General features: G+C 43.8%; 1 protein-coding gene and 1 pseudogene across 1 annotated transcript in view; both read left to right on the top strand.

The window, feature by feature from the left end:
- The window catches only part of ST8SIA6 (ST8 alpha-N-acetyl-neuraminide alpha-2,8-sialyltransferase 6), a 166391-nt gene that overhangs the window by 39632 nt on the left and 111989 nt on the right, over positions 1–14770 (top strand). The window lies entirely within an intron of this gene.
- Positions 394–739, top strand: LOC112402916 (40S ribosomal protein S26-like; annotated as a pseudogene).

The following is a 14770-nucleotide window of genomic DNA, read 5'->3' as shown; positions in this document are numbered from 1 at the left end:
TCTCTTCTTGCCCTTCCCATCTCTCCAGGTAACCACTGATGTCCTTTCCCTTAGAATAGATACGTTTGCATTTTCTTGAATTTATCTGACTGGAATCATAAACTGTTAACTGGGTTTTTCTTCTGGTTTCCTTTGTTTCATAATTATTTGAGATTCATCAGTGATATAAACGAATAGCTCATCTCTTTTCTTTTTGATGAGTAGCATTCTTATCTGGATGTACCACTGTTAGTTTACACGTTCATCTTTTTATGGACGTTTAGGTTATTTCTAGGTTTTCACTCTTGAAAATAAAGCTGCTACAAAAAATAAATATATATATACACACACACACACACACACACATATATATATCAACAATATTTAAACCTCTCTCACCTCCTCTCTTCCAAGATGACCAAGAAAAGAAGGAATAATGGTTGTGCCGAAAAGGGCCGCGGCCACGTACAGCCTATTCACCGCACCAGCTGTGCCGGATGCGTGCCCAGGGATAAGGCCGTTAAGAAGTCCGTCATTTGGAACATCGTAGAGGCCGCGGCAGTCAGAGACATTTCCAAAGCGAGCGTTTTTGACACCTATCTGCTTCCCAAGCTGTATGTGAAACTGCATTACTGCGTGAGTTGTGCCGTTCACAGCAATGTAGTCGAGTCGTTCTCAGGAAGCCCGGAAGGACCGAACACCTCCACCCTGATTTAGACCTGTGGGTGCTGCCCCGTGACCTCCGCCAAAGCCCATGTAAGGAGCTAAGTCCTTGAAGACTGAAGAAATACTGTCCCTGGGAAGACAATAAAGTGGAAATTATACTTTAAAAAAAAAAAAAAAGTAGGAACTGTCTATCTTTTTTAAAAAAATTTTCAGATCTTTTATCTGTTATGTAAAATTCACATTTTAAAACCATGGATACAGGAATTACAATCACAGTTCCTTGGCACCATGGTAGCATTATGGTGGTAGTGCTCCTAGATGAGGGAGTGGTATGTGAAGTTCACAAAGTACAAGTTGACAGTTCTGTAGCATAAACTCCAACATTAGTAAAATGATTTTTAGATGAAAGTCAAAACAAAATGGAGCAACTTGTATTACTGTCATAAAAGCCTGCCTACCAAAAGCCCAAATCATTGGCGATGACGAGTTTTGAGTGGCAAAGAATTTAAAGGGGGACTAAAAATCATGGTTTATTTGTTGAATGAAACCAGCCTTGGAATTTAAGAAAATCACATTTTAAAGTTTAAGCACAGTTATAAAAAACAGTCTTTGAAAATTTTCATTTTTGCTTATTCTCATTTTCAGCAGTCATAAAAACATGAATCTAATCCCATCAGTACAAGACAGTTCCAAGAATATAATTCATGTCTCAAATATTCCTATCAGAGCATTAAGGATCACCTATAAATCGGTATGTCAGTTCTAACTGAAAACCGAAAACTGGATTAGGGAGAAGATAAATCTGAAAGTAAAATAATGGTTTCATACTTTGGCAGTTTAGAAAATTAAATAATTTTAAACCTCAATGGAAGAGTGTACCGCAAGGAAACAATCCAAAACAACAACAACAAATCAATATATTTTTTTCACTTTTACAATTCAGTTTATTTGCTGTTTTACAACTTATATTTCCAAAGGCTTTACAATGTCATATTTTCTTGTTTTTTGATATAATGCTTTAATAGTTCAATCAAGAGAGATCCCATATGATGCAATATTTAGCTCTTCCTTGAAGCTGGAACTCAGCAATTTGTTTCCTCTAGAGCTGCTGGGTATTGCCTAAACTTTATAACATCTGCCTCGAATCTCTGTTACTTTGCAGGGGAACTTAGTTTTTGATCTCTCACAGTTAACATTCCAATGATTTGTGAGAGGCTCTCCTGGACTCCAGTCCCTCTGGCTTGGTCATAGTGTGCTTTCTTTGGAGGCTGACACCAGTGCTTTCACAGCCATCCTGTCGTTTCAACTGGTAAACCGCAGGGATGACGCGCTCATATTCACCACCAGCTTGTAATAACCTGTACTTATTTCTGGTGGGCCAGACCATCAGCTGGGGAGGGACAGAGCACCCAGGTGGTATCCTGATTATCCTTCCAGCCTTCCGATAAGACCTTCCTTTGGAAGATGTCAGAGGGCCCTGTGGACTCACTTCTTCAAGGAGGCATTCTACCTCATGCATTTCATCTTCAACTTCCAACTCAAGAGTCTTCTGAATCCTCCGCCACCCCATCAGGAACATCAGCGACACCAGCTCCTGCCGGGTCAGTGTTCCACAGAACCAAGTCATTCGGAAGTCAGAGCTGAAAACGGATGCTGGGGAAGAGTGCTGAAGACCCCAGGGGATGGTGGAGTGCCGCCATCTGGCTTCACTTTTTGCACCAATTCTCCCCGCCTCCAAGGGCAAAAGGATATGATGAGTTTTCTGAAAGGTTCTCACCATTCGAGACTGGCCTGATTTGAAGAGCAGATTCCAGTGCCAACAGTGACATAAATGTCCCTGTTTACCCACAGTCCTACAAATGCTGAATTAATTTACACTGACCGATCTTAACAGGTGTGCTGTGCCACCTCAGCTTTCATCTGCTTCTCTCCTTTCTCCTGACGTTGAACCTTCCCTCTGAAGTGCTGTTAACTAAGCCCTGTGAGGGCCCCTTGGAGCCCCTTACTCCCTGACAGTGTCAGCTCTCAGTTCTGCTCCCTCGTTTCCTCCTGTATGAGTTCCTCTCCTAAGTGCAAGCCTTTCCCCAACTTCTGTTCTCGGCCATCTTTCCTCTCAAGATCCCGTGCACATCCACGATTTCAGCTGTCTTCCTCTGGAGAAAGCAGTGCGGTCAAACAGAAGGTGACTGTCAGGTCGGAGACGAACGTTCTGGGTTGAAGCCCAGCTTCCCGACTTCCTCCTTGTCTGCCTGGGTCAGGTCTGGCATCCTCTGTGCCTCAACTTCCACATCATTAAAGTGGGGTTGTACTGTCTAAAAAAAAATTAAGTACTTTTTAAAAATTTTATTTTATTTTTGGCTATGTTGGGTCTTTGTTGCTGCGCACGGGCTTTCTCTAGTTGCGGTGAGCGGGGGCTACTCTTCGTTGTGGTGTGCGGGCTTCTCGTTGCGTGGCTTCTCTTGTTGCAGAGCATGGGCTCTGGGCATGCGGGCTTCAGTAGTTGTGGCAGGTGGGCTCTAGAGCGCAGGCTCAGTAGTTGTGGTGCATGGGCTTAGTTGCTCCACAGCATGTGGTATCTTCCCAGACCAGGGCTCGAACCCGTGTCCCCTGCCTTGGCAGGCGGATTTTTGACCACTGCGCCACCAGGGAAGTCCCATAAATGAGTTTTTAAAAGTTGATTTTTCTGAACTTCACTGACCTTCATGGCTGTGGATTACCCTGAAATCCATAAAAGTCCTGGCAGCATTTCCTCTAAGCTCAGAACACAGTGGTGAGGTAATAACAACCGTACCTTTGCTACTTTTGCAACAGTACTCTGGAATTGAGCATAATAGGTGGAGGAGGTGGTAGGGGAATCACCTCTTCTGCCTTCTTAGTTTGCACAGTAAAGTGGAAAATCCCGGGCTCAAATCCAGGACAGTCTGACTAGAGCCCACTTCAACCACTGAACTCCAATAATTTGTTTACGCGTCTTATTTAAGTCCACGTAAGTCAGTTGAGAATCATGTAGTACCTTTGTCCTACTGGCGCAGCCCAGCGCAGTGCAACGCCAGGCGAGGAGCTTACCCGCGCAGCCCAGCACCTTCCAGCATTCTCAGGACCAGCCGCTCGCTGCTGCCCTTGCTCTGGCCGCCGAGCAAAACACAGGCACCCCCTGCCTCCTACACGCTTCTCATCTTTCCCGTTGGAGGAGGTCGCCTGTAGATCCAGGCTGGGCATTACAGTCTGCCTGGTTGGAGAGTCAGTTGTGGGTTGAGCCCCACCTCACCTCTTTCCTGCTGTCAGCTGGAGTAGGTAAACAGCAGATGGTCATCAGAGCAGCTAAAGCCTCAGTTTCCTTAACTGTTAAAGAGAAAATTTTTGATGGAGCTCACCCTCCAGTAGCTTCCTGAAAAAGGATGCATAAAGTGTTCCAGTGAAGGACCTTTTCCAGGATACTCAACGATGACAGTTGCCAAGTCCTGTAGTAGGTCCTGGATGAGGAAGCCTTGACTCATGGGACATAACAGCATTGCCGGATGCCTGGTACATTTTAGAAACCTGACTGCATAAGAAGCACTTTACTATGGGCACAGGATGTTACCTGGAATCAGAGAACTAAACGATCCTGACTTTTCTTGATTTTAAATGGTAAAAAGTCTTAACTACTTTTTGTAACAGTACTCTGTACTAATGATGGTCAGCTATTTACTTTTATTTGTATTATTAATATTCACAACTTATTTCCTAATTAAATATTTAAAAGTTCTCGTGCTAATTCTGGTGTTAAAAACTTTTAAAATCTATAAATCTGGTTTTGAGACAATTGATAGTAATTGACTTTCTTTGTTACAACCAATTGCTGAGTAATAAAATGCACTTTTCAAAACAAAACAAAACAAAATCAAGAGGTTTAAATCTCGGTGATAACGCAGTTGTCTGTAGAAGCAACTCTATGCCAATAAAATGGACAACCTGGAAGAAATGGACAAATTCTTAGAAAAGCACATCCTTCCGAGACTGAACCAGGAAGAAATAGAAAATATAAACAGACCAGTTGAGACTGTGATTAACAGTCTGCCAACAAACAAAAGCCCAGGACCAGATGGCTTCACAGGCAAATTCTGTCAAACATTTAGAGAAGAGCTAAAACCTATCCTTCTCAAACCCTTCCAAATTACAGCGGAGGGAGGAACACTCACAAACTCATTCTATGAGGCCACCATCACCCTAATACCAAAACCAGACAAAGATATCACAAGGAAAGAAAACTACAGGCCAATATCACTGATGAACATAGATGCAAAAATCCTCAACAAGATACTAGCAAACAGAATGCAACAGCACATTAAAAGGATCATACACCATGATCAAGTGGGGTTTATCCCAGGAATGCAGGGATTCTTCAATATACGCAAATCAATCAATGTGATACACCATATTAACAAATTGAAGGAGAAAAGCCATATGATCATCTCAATAGATGCAGAAGAAGCTTTCGACAAAATTCAACACCCATTTATGATAAAAGCCCTCCAGAAAGTAGGCATAGAGGGAACTTACCTCAACGTAATAAAGTCCATATATGACAAACCCACAGCCAACATTGTTCTCAGTGGTGAAAAACTGAAACCATTTCCTCTAAGATCAGGAACAAGACAAGGTTGCCCACTCTCACCACTCTTATTCGACATAGTTTTGGAAGTTTTAGCCACAGCAGTCACAGATGAAAAAGAAACAAAAGGAAACCAACAGTGACAGGAGTAAAACTGTCACTGTTTGCAGATGAGATGATAGTATACATAGAGAATCCTAAAAATGCTACCAGAAAACTACTAGAGCTAATCAATGAATTTGGCAGAGTAGCAGGATACAAAATTAATGCACAGAAATCTCTTGCATCCTATACACTAATGATGAAAAATCTGAAAGAGAAATTAAGGAAACACTCCCATTTACCACTGCAACAAAAAGAATAAAATACCTAGGAATAAACCTACCTAAGGAGACAAAAGATCTGTATGCAGAAAACTATGAGACACTAATGAAAGAAATTAAAGATGATACAAACAGATGGAGAAATACACCATGTTCTTGGATTGGAAGAATCAATATTGTGAAAATGACTATACTACCCAAAGCAACCTACAGATTCACTGCAATCCCTATCAAACTACCAATGGCATTTTTCACAGAACTAGAGCAAAAATTTTCACAATTTGTATGGAAACACCAATGACCCCAAACAGCCAAAGCAATCTTGAGAAAGAAAAATGGAGCTGGAGGAATCAGGCTCCCAGGTTTCAGACTATCCTACAAAGCTACAGTAAGCAAGACAGTATGGTACTGGCACCAAAACAGAAATATAGATCAATGGAACAGACTAGAAAGCCCAGAGATAAAACAAATACTGTACACTAACACATATATATAGTATCTATAAAAAAAAAAAAAAGGTTCTGAAGAAACTAGGGGCAGGAAAAGAATTAAGATGCAGACGTAGAGAATGGACTTGAGGACGCGGGGAGGGGGAAGGGTAAGCTGTGACAAAGCGAGAGAGAGGCATGGACATATATACACTACCAAACGTAAGGTAGATAGCTAGTGGGAAGCAGCCGCATAGCACAGGGAGATCAGCTCGGTGTTCTGTGACCACCTAGAGGGGTGGGAGGGAGGGAGACGCAAGAGGGAAGAGATATGGGAACGTATGTATAACTGATTCACTTTGTTATAAAGCAGAAACTAACACACCATTGTAAAGCAATTATACTCCAATAAAGATGTTAAAAAAAAAGAGTTTGACAGTTTCTTAGAAAGTTAAACATAAACTTGTCATATGACCCAGGAGTTCGACTCCTATGTATTTACCCAAGATCAGTATAAACATAGGTTCACACAGATGACTTGTATGTCATTGTTTATACCAACATTATTTATAGTATTCAAACAATGGAAACAATCCACATGTCCATCAACTGGTGAAAAGATAAACAAAACAGTGTATCTGTACATGAAATACTGTTCAGCAATAAGAAGGAATGAAATACGAATATAACATAATATGCTACAACACAGATGAACCTCAAAAACATTATGCTAAGTGGAAGAAGCCATACACAAAATAACATATGAAACAGACACAAGTAGATCAGTGGTTACCTGGGGTGGAAAGTGGGGTAGAAATTAGCTACAAGGAATCTTTTGGGGTCGATGGATACATTCTAAAGCCAGGATGTGGTGATGGTTGTGTAAATCTATACAGTTACTAAATATCGTTAAATTGTGATATTTAAATATCATTAAATGTCATTAATTGAGCTTTTTATGTTCAGGAAACTTTGTGAGAACATACATGTTTTCATCCACGGTGCTTTGCGCTATGTGTAAGCTTTATGTAGTGTGTGTGTCTACCTGGGTGGAAGCTGATGCATGTAAATAATGCTGTACTGTTGGAATGTGCAGAGAAGTATTTCTGAAGAGCACCAAGTTTAAAAAGTCTTCTATGTAGTTACCCACAACATTGAGAAATAGATGTGCAAAGTTCCCCCTTAGTGGTGGGTGTGTGTGTGGGAGGTACAAACTATTGGGTATAAAATAGGCTACAAGGATGTGTTGTACAGCACAGGGAATATAGCCAATATTTTGTAATAACTGTAAATGGAGTGTAACCTTTAAAAATTGAATAGAAAGTAAATTAAATAAACAACAAAAAAACTCCAAAGTTCCCCCATTAGCATTCAGATTTCCTACACTTTTTTCATGTTTTCTAAATAGTTCGTCAGGTTTGAAATGCTGTTTATTTAAGATAGAGAATAATCACCCAGATGTGAGTGTGTATGATGCATAGGTTGTTGTATTAAGTTCCACAAAATCAAGGAGGATTTTTTTTTAAATTATGGAACAGCAATTATCGGGCTGCTCCCAGGTGATGGTCTTAGCAGCTTTATCTGTACGACTTCACTGAATTCTCACAGGGACACTCTTCTGTAGTACTCTTGCTATCCTTGTACAGAAGGAGACACTGAGACCAGAGGGCTTAGTCACTTGTCCCAGGCCACATAGCCAAGAGGGGCAGCTGATGGACCTCGGAGTCTTTGCTCCAGATGGAGAAACAGGGGCTGGTCACACTGCGTCCCATGTTGAATGCAGGGTGATCTTTCCAGACATTTAGGGGACTGTGGGAGGAAATGTCAGGGAGTGGTCATGAACGACTGAGACACGTGGGGACGAAGGGCCTTGGGGACATGTGGGGATGAGAGCCTGGGAGGCAGGGGACCAGCCCAGAGGGGACCATTGAATCCCTCCAGACCGCAAAGGCAGAGTAATGAACAAGGATGCAAAGTAGACCAAGCACGGAGAGTGCGGCTTTAACAGCTAGCCAGAGGCCCATGTCCCTGTGCTCCAGGGTGCTAATCCAGGGCCCAGGGTGCTAATCCACCCCACGATGCTAATCCAGGCCCCAGGATGCTAATCCAGACCCCACGATGCTAATCCAGGGCCCACGATGCTAAGCCAGGCCCCAGGGTGCTAATCCACCCCACGATGCTAATCCAGGCCCCAGGATGCTAATCCAGACCCCACGATGCTAATCCAGGGCCCACGATGCTAAGCCAGGCCCCAGGGTGCTAATCCACCCCACGATGCTAATCCAGGCCCCAGGATGCTAATCCAGACCCCACGATGCTAATCCAGGGCCCACGATGCTAAGCCAGGCCCCAGGGTGCTAATCCAGGCCCCAGTGTGGTAATCCAGACCACTCTTGAAAGGAACCCGCCCTCCCCCAAGAGCTTGTTCAGCGTGGATGGGAGATTAGAGCCAGTTCCGTCTGTGTGCGTGAGCAAAGAGTCTGTGCCGACCTCAGGGACTGAGGCTGTCTACCGGTGGCCACCTCCAGAAAGTAGCCCTCTCAGTTTACAAGGAAAACCACAAACCAGGTCATAAAAAGTACACTGAGACTCCATGATTTACTTTACCCAAGTGGGAAGTAACCAACGCAGATAGCTTACTTCTCCTCAGGTTTATTTAATACGAGTGAGTGAGTGAGTGTGTGTGTGTGTGTGTGTGTGTGTGTGTGTGTGTGTGTCTGCCCTGCAGTCATAGGCACAGATCTTCCCTTTGTTCCCACCTGGTACATCATGTTTGCGAGATTGTACCGTACATTGAGGAACATCCGAGGAACACACACACCCACCACCCTCACCACGCATTTCATTAATAGCAAGTCTCCTAAGAATGAATTTGTATCCAAACGATTCTCTCCTGACTCACCCACAAAAGTACTTCAAAGAATCTTTTGACTATTTGAAAATATTCTCCCTAGCAGTACTGCTTCTGGCACCCGGTTGAAGGTTCCTAATGGCTTCATTCATCCATCCGGCAGATATTCACGCTGTAGGAAACTTCTGCTCTTATCTCAGAGCTGGATGGATATGCAGTGGTACCTAATTTGACTTGGATGAAAACAGCCTGCTTTCCTTAGGGAGCAGTTGCTAAGTCCAGCTCAGCGTTTGTGGCAAAGCGCATCCATCCTCTAATTCCAGGTGTTTTCTGAGGCTCCACTTTGGTCGACCAGGGCTCCCGGATCCGTGACAGCCCTGAAGCATCAGTCACTGCTCTCAAGTAGTCCTCAGCCGAGGGGGAGCGGCAGCCACCTGTGATGCCCATCCAGTGTAAGTGCTGTCATGGAAACATGTTCAGGGCAGCGTGGCAGCCCAGGGACGGTTGGACAGGTGAGGGTGCCAGCATGGAGTCTTGAAGCCTAAGTAGAAATCCCACGAGCAGGCCAAAGGGGAAGAAGACATTCATGACGTGTGACAGCTTGGGGGTGTACAAACAAGATGTCTTTGTGAATCTGAAACTCTTTTAGGGAGGCTGGACCTGGGGGTATGAGCAGAGGAGTGGTGGGCAGATGCTAGAAAGCTGGTGTGTGCTTGCCTGTGGGCAGCATACCGTCCGTCCTTAACTGCTAACTTCTCCCTCCTGGTGGGGCTTTCAGTCTCTGCAGAACAGCTCAGAGATATTGTTAAGTGTATCCCTTGACTGGGAACCAGGACCCTGCCCCAAGGCTGCACAGTTGTTTCTTGGCTTCTCCTCCCTTGCCCCTGCATCCCCTCCCTTCCCTGATGAGCAACTGTTTGAACCTGCTCCTTGGAGCTCAGGGAAGGTCATGGAGACTGAATGAAGCCTGTTTTCTGTAATCAAAGAAATGGGGGACACAGAAAGGCTCTCGTGCCCAGGAACCCCACAGGGTCCTGCTCGGTATCAGGAGGACCACAGCGCCGGCCCCCTACCCTGTCTCCCAGGGACACCAGAGGGGGGTTACCTGGTTGAGCAGGTACCTGCACTGTGGGGGCCTTGCCTGGCACCAGGGGCCCAGCATCTGTGTGCTTGGGGTCTATTGTGAACATCCCCCGAGCACCGTGCACATGATGGAGTGAAAGGGGAAGGAACTGAGAAACAGGCAGGAGACCATCAGGGCCTGACCTAAAACCCACGTGATGGGAGTGGATGGGAATTTAAGGAGAAACATGATAAGTTTGGCTCCTCAGGTGTTGGTGATTGAGTAGAACTGGGGGGTGAAAGGAACCTGGGCAAGGTCACGGGTGTGTACAGTTATGGACGGTATTAGTCTGCTGTGGCTGATGTAACAAAGTACCACAGACTGAGTGGCTTAAACAACAGACATTTATTTTCTCATTCTTTTTTTAATTGGATTTAGTTCTGGAGGCTAGAAACCCGAGATCAGACTTGGCAGAGTTGTTTTGCTCTGAGGGTTGTGAGGGGAAGGGTCTGTTCCAGGTCTCTCTCCTTGGCTTTAGGTGCCCATCTTCCCCGTGTGCCAGTTTCCTCTTCTTGGAGAGACACTGGTCATTGTTGGATTAGGCTCCACCTGACTGGCCTCAGTTTCACTTAATTACTGCTTCGAAGGCCCATCTCCAAGTAAGGTAACATTCTGAGGTGCTAGTCAGGACTTCAGCATATGAATTTGGGGGTGTGGGGACACAGTTCAGCCCATAACACGAAGACGCAGACAAAGCTGTGAGCGGTGTAAAGTGTACAGTTGTTCATTCTGAGGAATCGTGTAACGAGGTTTGCCTGTACTCCAGTGACCTGAATGGGTGTAACGAGGTTTGCCTGTACTCCAGTGACCTGAATGGGTGTGTGTCACTTGTGAGGTGGGAGGGCCTCTTCCAGGGAAAGAATCCCCTGACCTGAATGGAGGCAGCAGGTCTTTTTTATTTTTTCCAGTATTTTTTAAAATTGAAGTACAGTTGATTTACAATGTTGTTAATTACCGCTGTAGAGCAAGGTGATTCAGTTATACGTATATATATGTTCTTTTTAAAAAATATTCTTTCCTATTATGATTTATCATAGGATATTGAATATAATTTCCTGTGCTATACAGTAGGACCTTGTTGTTTATCCATTCTCTATATAAATGATTACATCTGCTAATCCCAACCTCCCACTCCGTCCCTCCCTCAACCCCCTCCCTTTTGGCAACCACCAGTCTGTGCTCTATGTCTGTGAGTCGTAGATAGGTTCATTTGGGTCATATTTTAGATTCCACATGTAAGTGATAGCACATGGTATTTGGCTTTCTCTTTCTGACGTATTTCACTTAGTATGCTAATCTCTGGTTGCATCCATGTTGCTGCAAATGGCATTATTTCACTCTTTTTTATGTCTGAGTAGTATTCCATTGTATATATGTACCACATCTTCTTTATCCGTTAATCTATTGATGGACATTTAGGTTGTTTCCATGTCTTGGCTATCATGAACAGTACTGCTATGAACATAGGGGTGCGTGTATCTTTTTGAATTATAGTTTGTCTGGATGTATGCCCAGGAGTGGGATTGCCGGATCATAGAGGCAGCAGGCCTTAACGTAGTTCTGGAAATTTAGATTTTCTCAAGGTGAGTGCAGTTCCTCCGGCTTCTCATAGCTGACGTCTGGGAGAGACTAGCTGAGGGTCAGGGGGTTTCAGCAGGATATTTCAGGAGTGGTCATGGTCTAGTGGTTGGAGCTCTGGATGGGGGGTGTGTGTGATAGATTATTTTGAGCCAAAAGGAATAAAACTGCTTAAGAGGCAGGGTGGAGTCAGACGAACCCAAATTTTCATCTCTCCTCAGCCCATCTCTCATAGTCAGCTCAGGCTTCCGTAACAAAGTACCATGGACTAGATGGCGTAAACGACAGAAATTTATTTCTCAGAGTTCTGGAGGCTGAAGTCCAAGATCAGGGGCCAACATGGTCGGGTTCTGATGAGGGCTCTCTTCCTAGCTTGCAAACGGCAGCCCTTCTCACTGTGTCCTCACGTGATAGGGAGATAGAGATAGAGACAGAGTCCGAGACAGAGAGAGAGACAGAGTCCGAGACAGAGACAGAATCTGAGACAGAGAGAGAGACAGAGACAGAGTCTGAGACAGAGAGAGAGACAGAGTCTGAGACAGAGAGACAGAGACAGAGTCTGAGACAGAGAGAGAGAAACAGAGTCCGAGACAGAGAGAGAGACAGAGTCAGAGACAGAGAGAGAGACAGAGTCAGACACAGAGTCAAAAACAGAGAGAGACAGAGTGCAAGACAGAGAGACAGAGTCAGAGACAGAGTCAGAGACAGAGGTAGACAGAGTCAGAGAGCTCTCTGGTGTCTCTTCTTATAAGGGTACTAATCTCATCAGAGGGTCCCACCTGCATGAACTCATGTAACCTTCACATGGGAAAGGGGCTAATGGTCTCTCTGGAGCCTCTTCTGATCTGTTTCCCAAGGGCTCCACGCTCATGACTTCATCACTTCCCAAAGGCCCCATCTCCAAAGAACATTGTACTGGGGGTTTGGGTTTCAGCATATGAATTGGGGGAGGGAACACAAACATTCAGTACATAACAGTCCTAAATGTGTGACTTTAGACTTTTACCTGCCTTGTCACTGACACCCTATATCTATCTCTCAAGGTGGTTGGAAGGTTAAATGAGGTAACGTGATGCACTCAGATGATGCATTTATTCTACCACATTTCATCAGAGCCTGGCATAGAGGAAATAGTCAATCAGTGAGTCTCAGTTTGTATCACGGTAGAACTCGCAAAGCCAGTTCTTCCCCATTATTGTTTGTGGTGTTCCAGATTATTAATGCCATGTGCTCTAATAAGAATTGAACTTTACCTTATAATTTAGAAACACCTAAATCCTGTGTGTAATTAAATTATATAGTTTGAGAGCCTCTGTGCCCTATTTTTAAGTCAGTTTTTATTGTTTTCTAAGTTGGGTATTAAATAGTTAGAAAACCAAAGGGGTTCTATTAAATCATTTTTCCTAGAAAAAAGTATATGTGTGGTTTAGACTACTGTTAGTGTCTGGTACCTATTAAGTGCTATTTATGTAAGTATTATCTATCAACACTAAAAGACACAATGAAAATTAGCAATTCTCTGCCCCATTTTCCCCACGCCCTGTGGCAATAACTTCCAATCCATTAGCTGTTTTTCTTATATTTACCTCCATATTTCTTCATAAGGTGCTTTAGCTTCTGCTTCCTGATTTTTAAAGTTTAATGAATTTTTAAAGTTTTTAAAGTGGCATTTCATAATTGAACTTTTACATTTAATTATTTCTTTGAAGTCTATTTATGGCAGAAATAGGTTTAATCCTCTTATTCTCCATGTGTCTCACCAAAAGACAGACAGATGGACACATGCACCTCTTTTTTTTAAGATTTATTTATTATTTTATTTTTTGGCTGTGTCAGGTCTTAGTTGCGGCACGTGGGATCTTCGTTGAGGCTTGCGGGATCTTTCGTTGCGATGCGTGGGTCTCTCTCTAGTTGTGGCGCACAGGCTCCAGAGCGTGTGGGGCTCTGTAGTTCGTGGCAGGCAAGCTCTCTAGTTGAGGTGTGCAAGTTCAGGAGTTGTGGCGCGTGGGCTTAGTCGCCCCGCAGCATGTGGGATCTTAGTTCCCCGACTAGGTATGGAACTTATGTCCCCTGCGTTGTAAGGTGGATTCTTTACTGCTGGACCACCAGGCCAGTCGCCACACACACCTCTTCACACCTCATTCCCCCGCTTCCGTAGTAGAGTTGAATCCGTTTTTAAGTTAATTCTGTATTCAGTTTACATTGTCATGAGTTTGTAAATATAAAGCTGAGCTTTATTCTGGACTGTGATTCCATTTCCTTTTTGTTCCCCTTGTGCGTGTTTTAAGTCTTTATTTTTTGAGAGGAGTTTTAGATTCCCAGCAAAGTTGAGAGGAAGGTACAGAGATTTCCCATATACCCCTTGCCTGCCCTCCCCCCCGACACACACACACGCACACACACACGCATGTACACGTGCACATGCATGCACACACACGTGCACACACACGCAGCTTCCCTCATTGTCAACATTCCCCACCAGGTGGTACGTTTGTTACAATCAATGAACCTACCCTGACACATCATAATTACTCAAAGTCCATAGTTCACATTAGGGTTTGTGCTTGGTGGTGTACACTCAGTGGGTTTGGACAAACATATAATGACATGTATCCAGCGTTATGGTATCTTACAGAGCATTTTCACTGCCCTAAAGATCCTCTGTGCTCTGGCTGTTCATCTCTCCCTCCCTCCCCTCAACCCATGGCGACCACTGATCCTTTTACTGTCTCATTATTTTTGCCTTTTCCAGAATGTCATATATGTAGTTGGAATCATACAGTATGTAGTCTTTTCGCATTGGCTTCTTTCACTAGAAATATGCATGTAATGTTCCTCTGTGTCTTTTCATGGCTCGATAGCTCATTTCTTTTTAATGCTGAATAATATTCCACTGTTGAATGTACCACAGTTTATTATTCATTCACTTACTGAAGGAGATCTTTGTTGCTTCCAAGTTTCAGCAATTATGGACAAAAACCACTGTTAACATCCATGTGTAAGGTTTTGTGTGTCTTCTTGTTTTTTCTTTTCCTGCTTAATTTCTGTTTGCTTAGTTTTGTGAATAGCTTTCATAAATTTTACTCCACATTCTCCAAAGGAGCTGTAAAATCTCACTCAATATAGTCCAACAGATAATCTATCACATTAATTTCTTTTTCTAGAAAATTTACCTCTTGGAGCTGCCTGCTGTCCTACTCCAGTCAGGACTTATCCCTCTAGGCCTGC

Source organism: Neophocaena asiaeorientalis, unplaced genomic scaffold (assembly GCF_003031525.2).
Source record: "Neophocaena asiaeorientalis asiaeorientalis breed wild unplaced genomic scaffold, Neophocaena_asiaeorientalis_V1.1 scaffold4, whole genome shotgun sequence".
NCBI classification, from domain to species: Eukaryota; Metazoa; Chordata; class Mammalia; order Artiodactyla; family Phocoenidae; genus Neophocaena; species Neophocaena asiaeorientalis.
The sequence above is the reverse complement of the archived record's forward strand: the minus strand, read 5'-3'. Positions and strand labels throughout refer to the sequence as shown.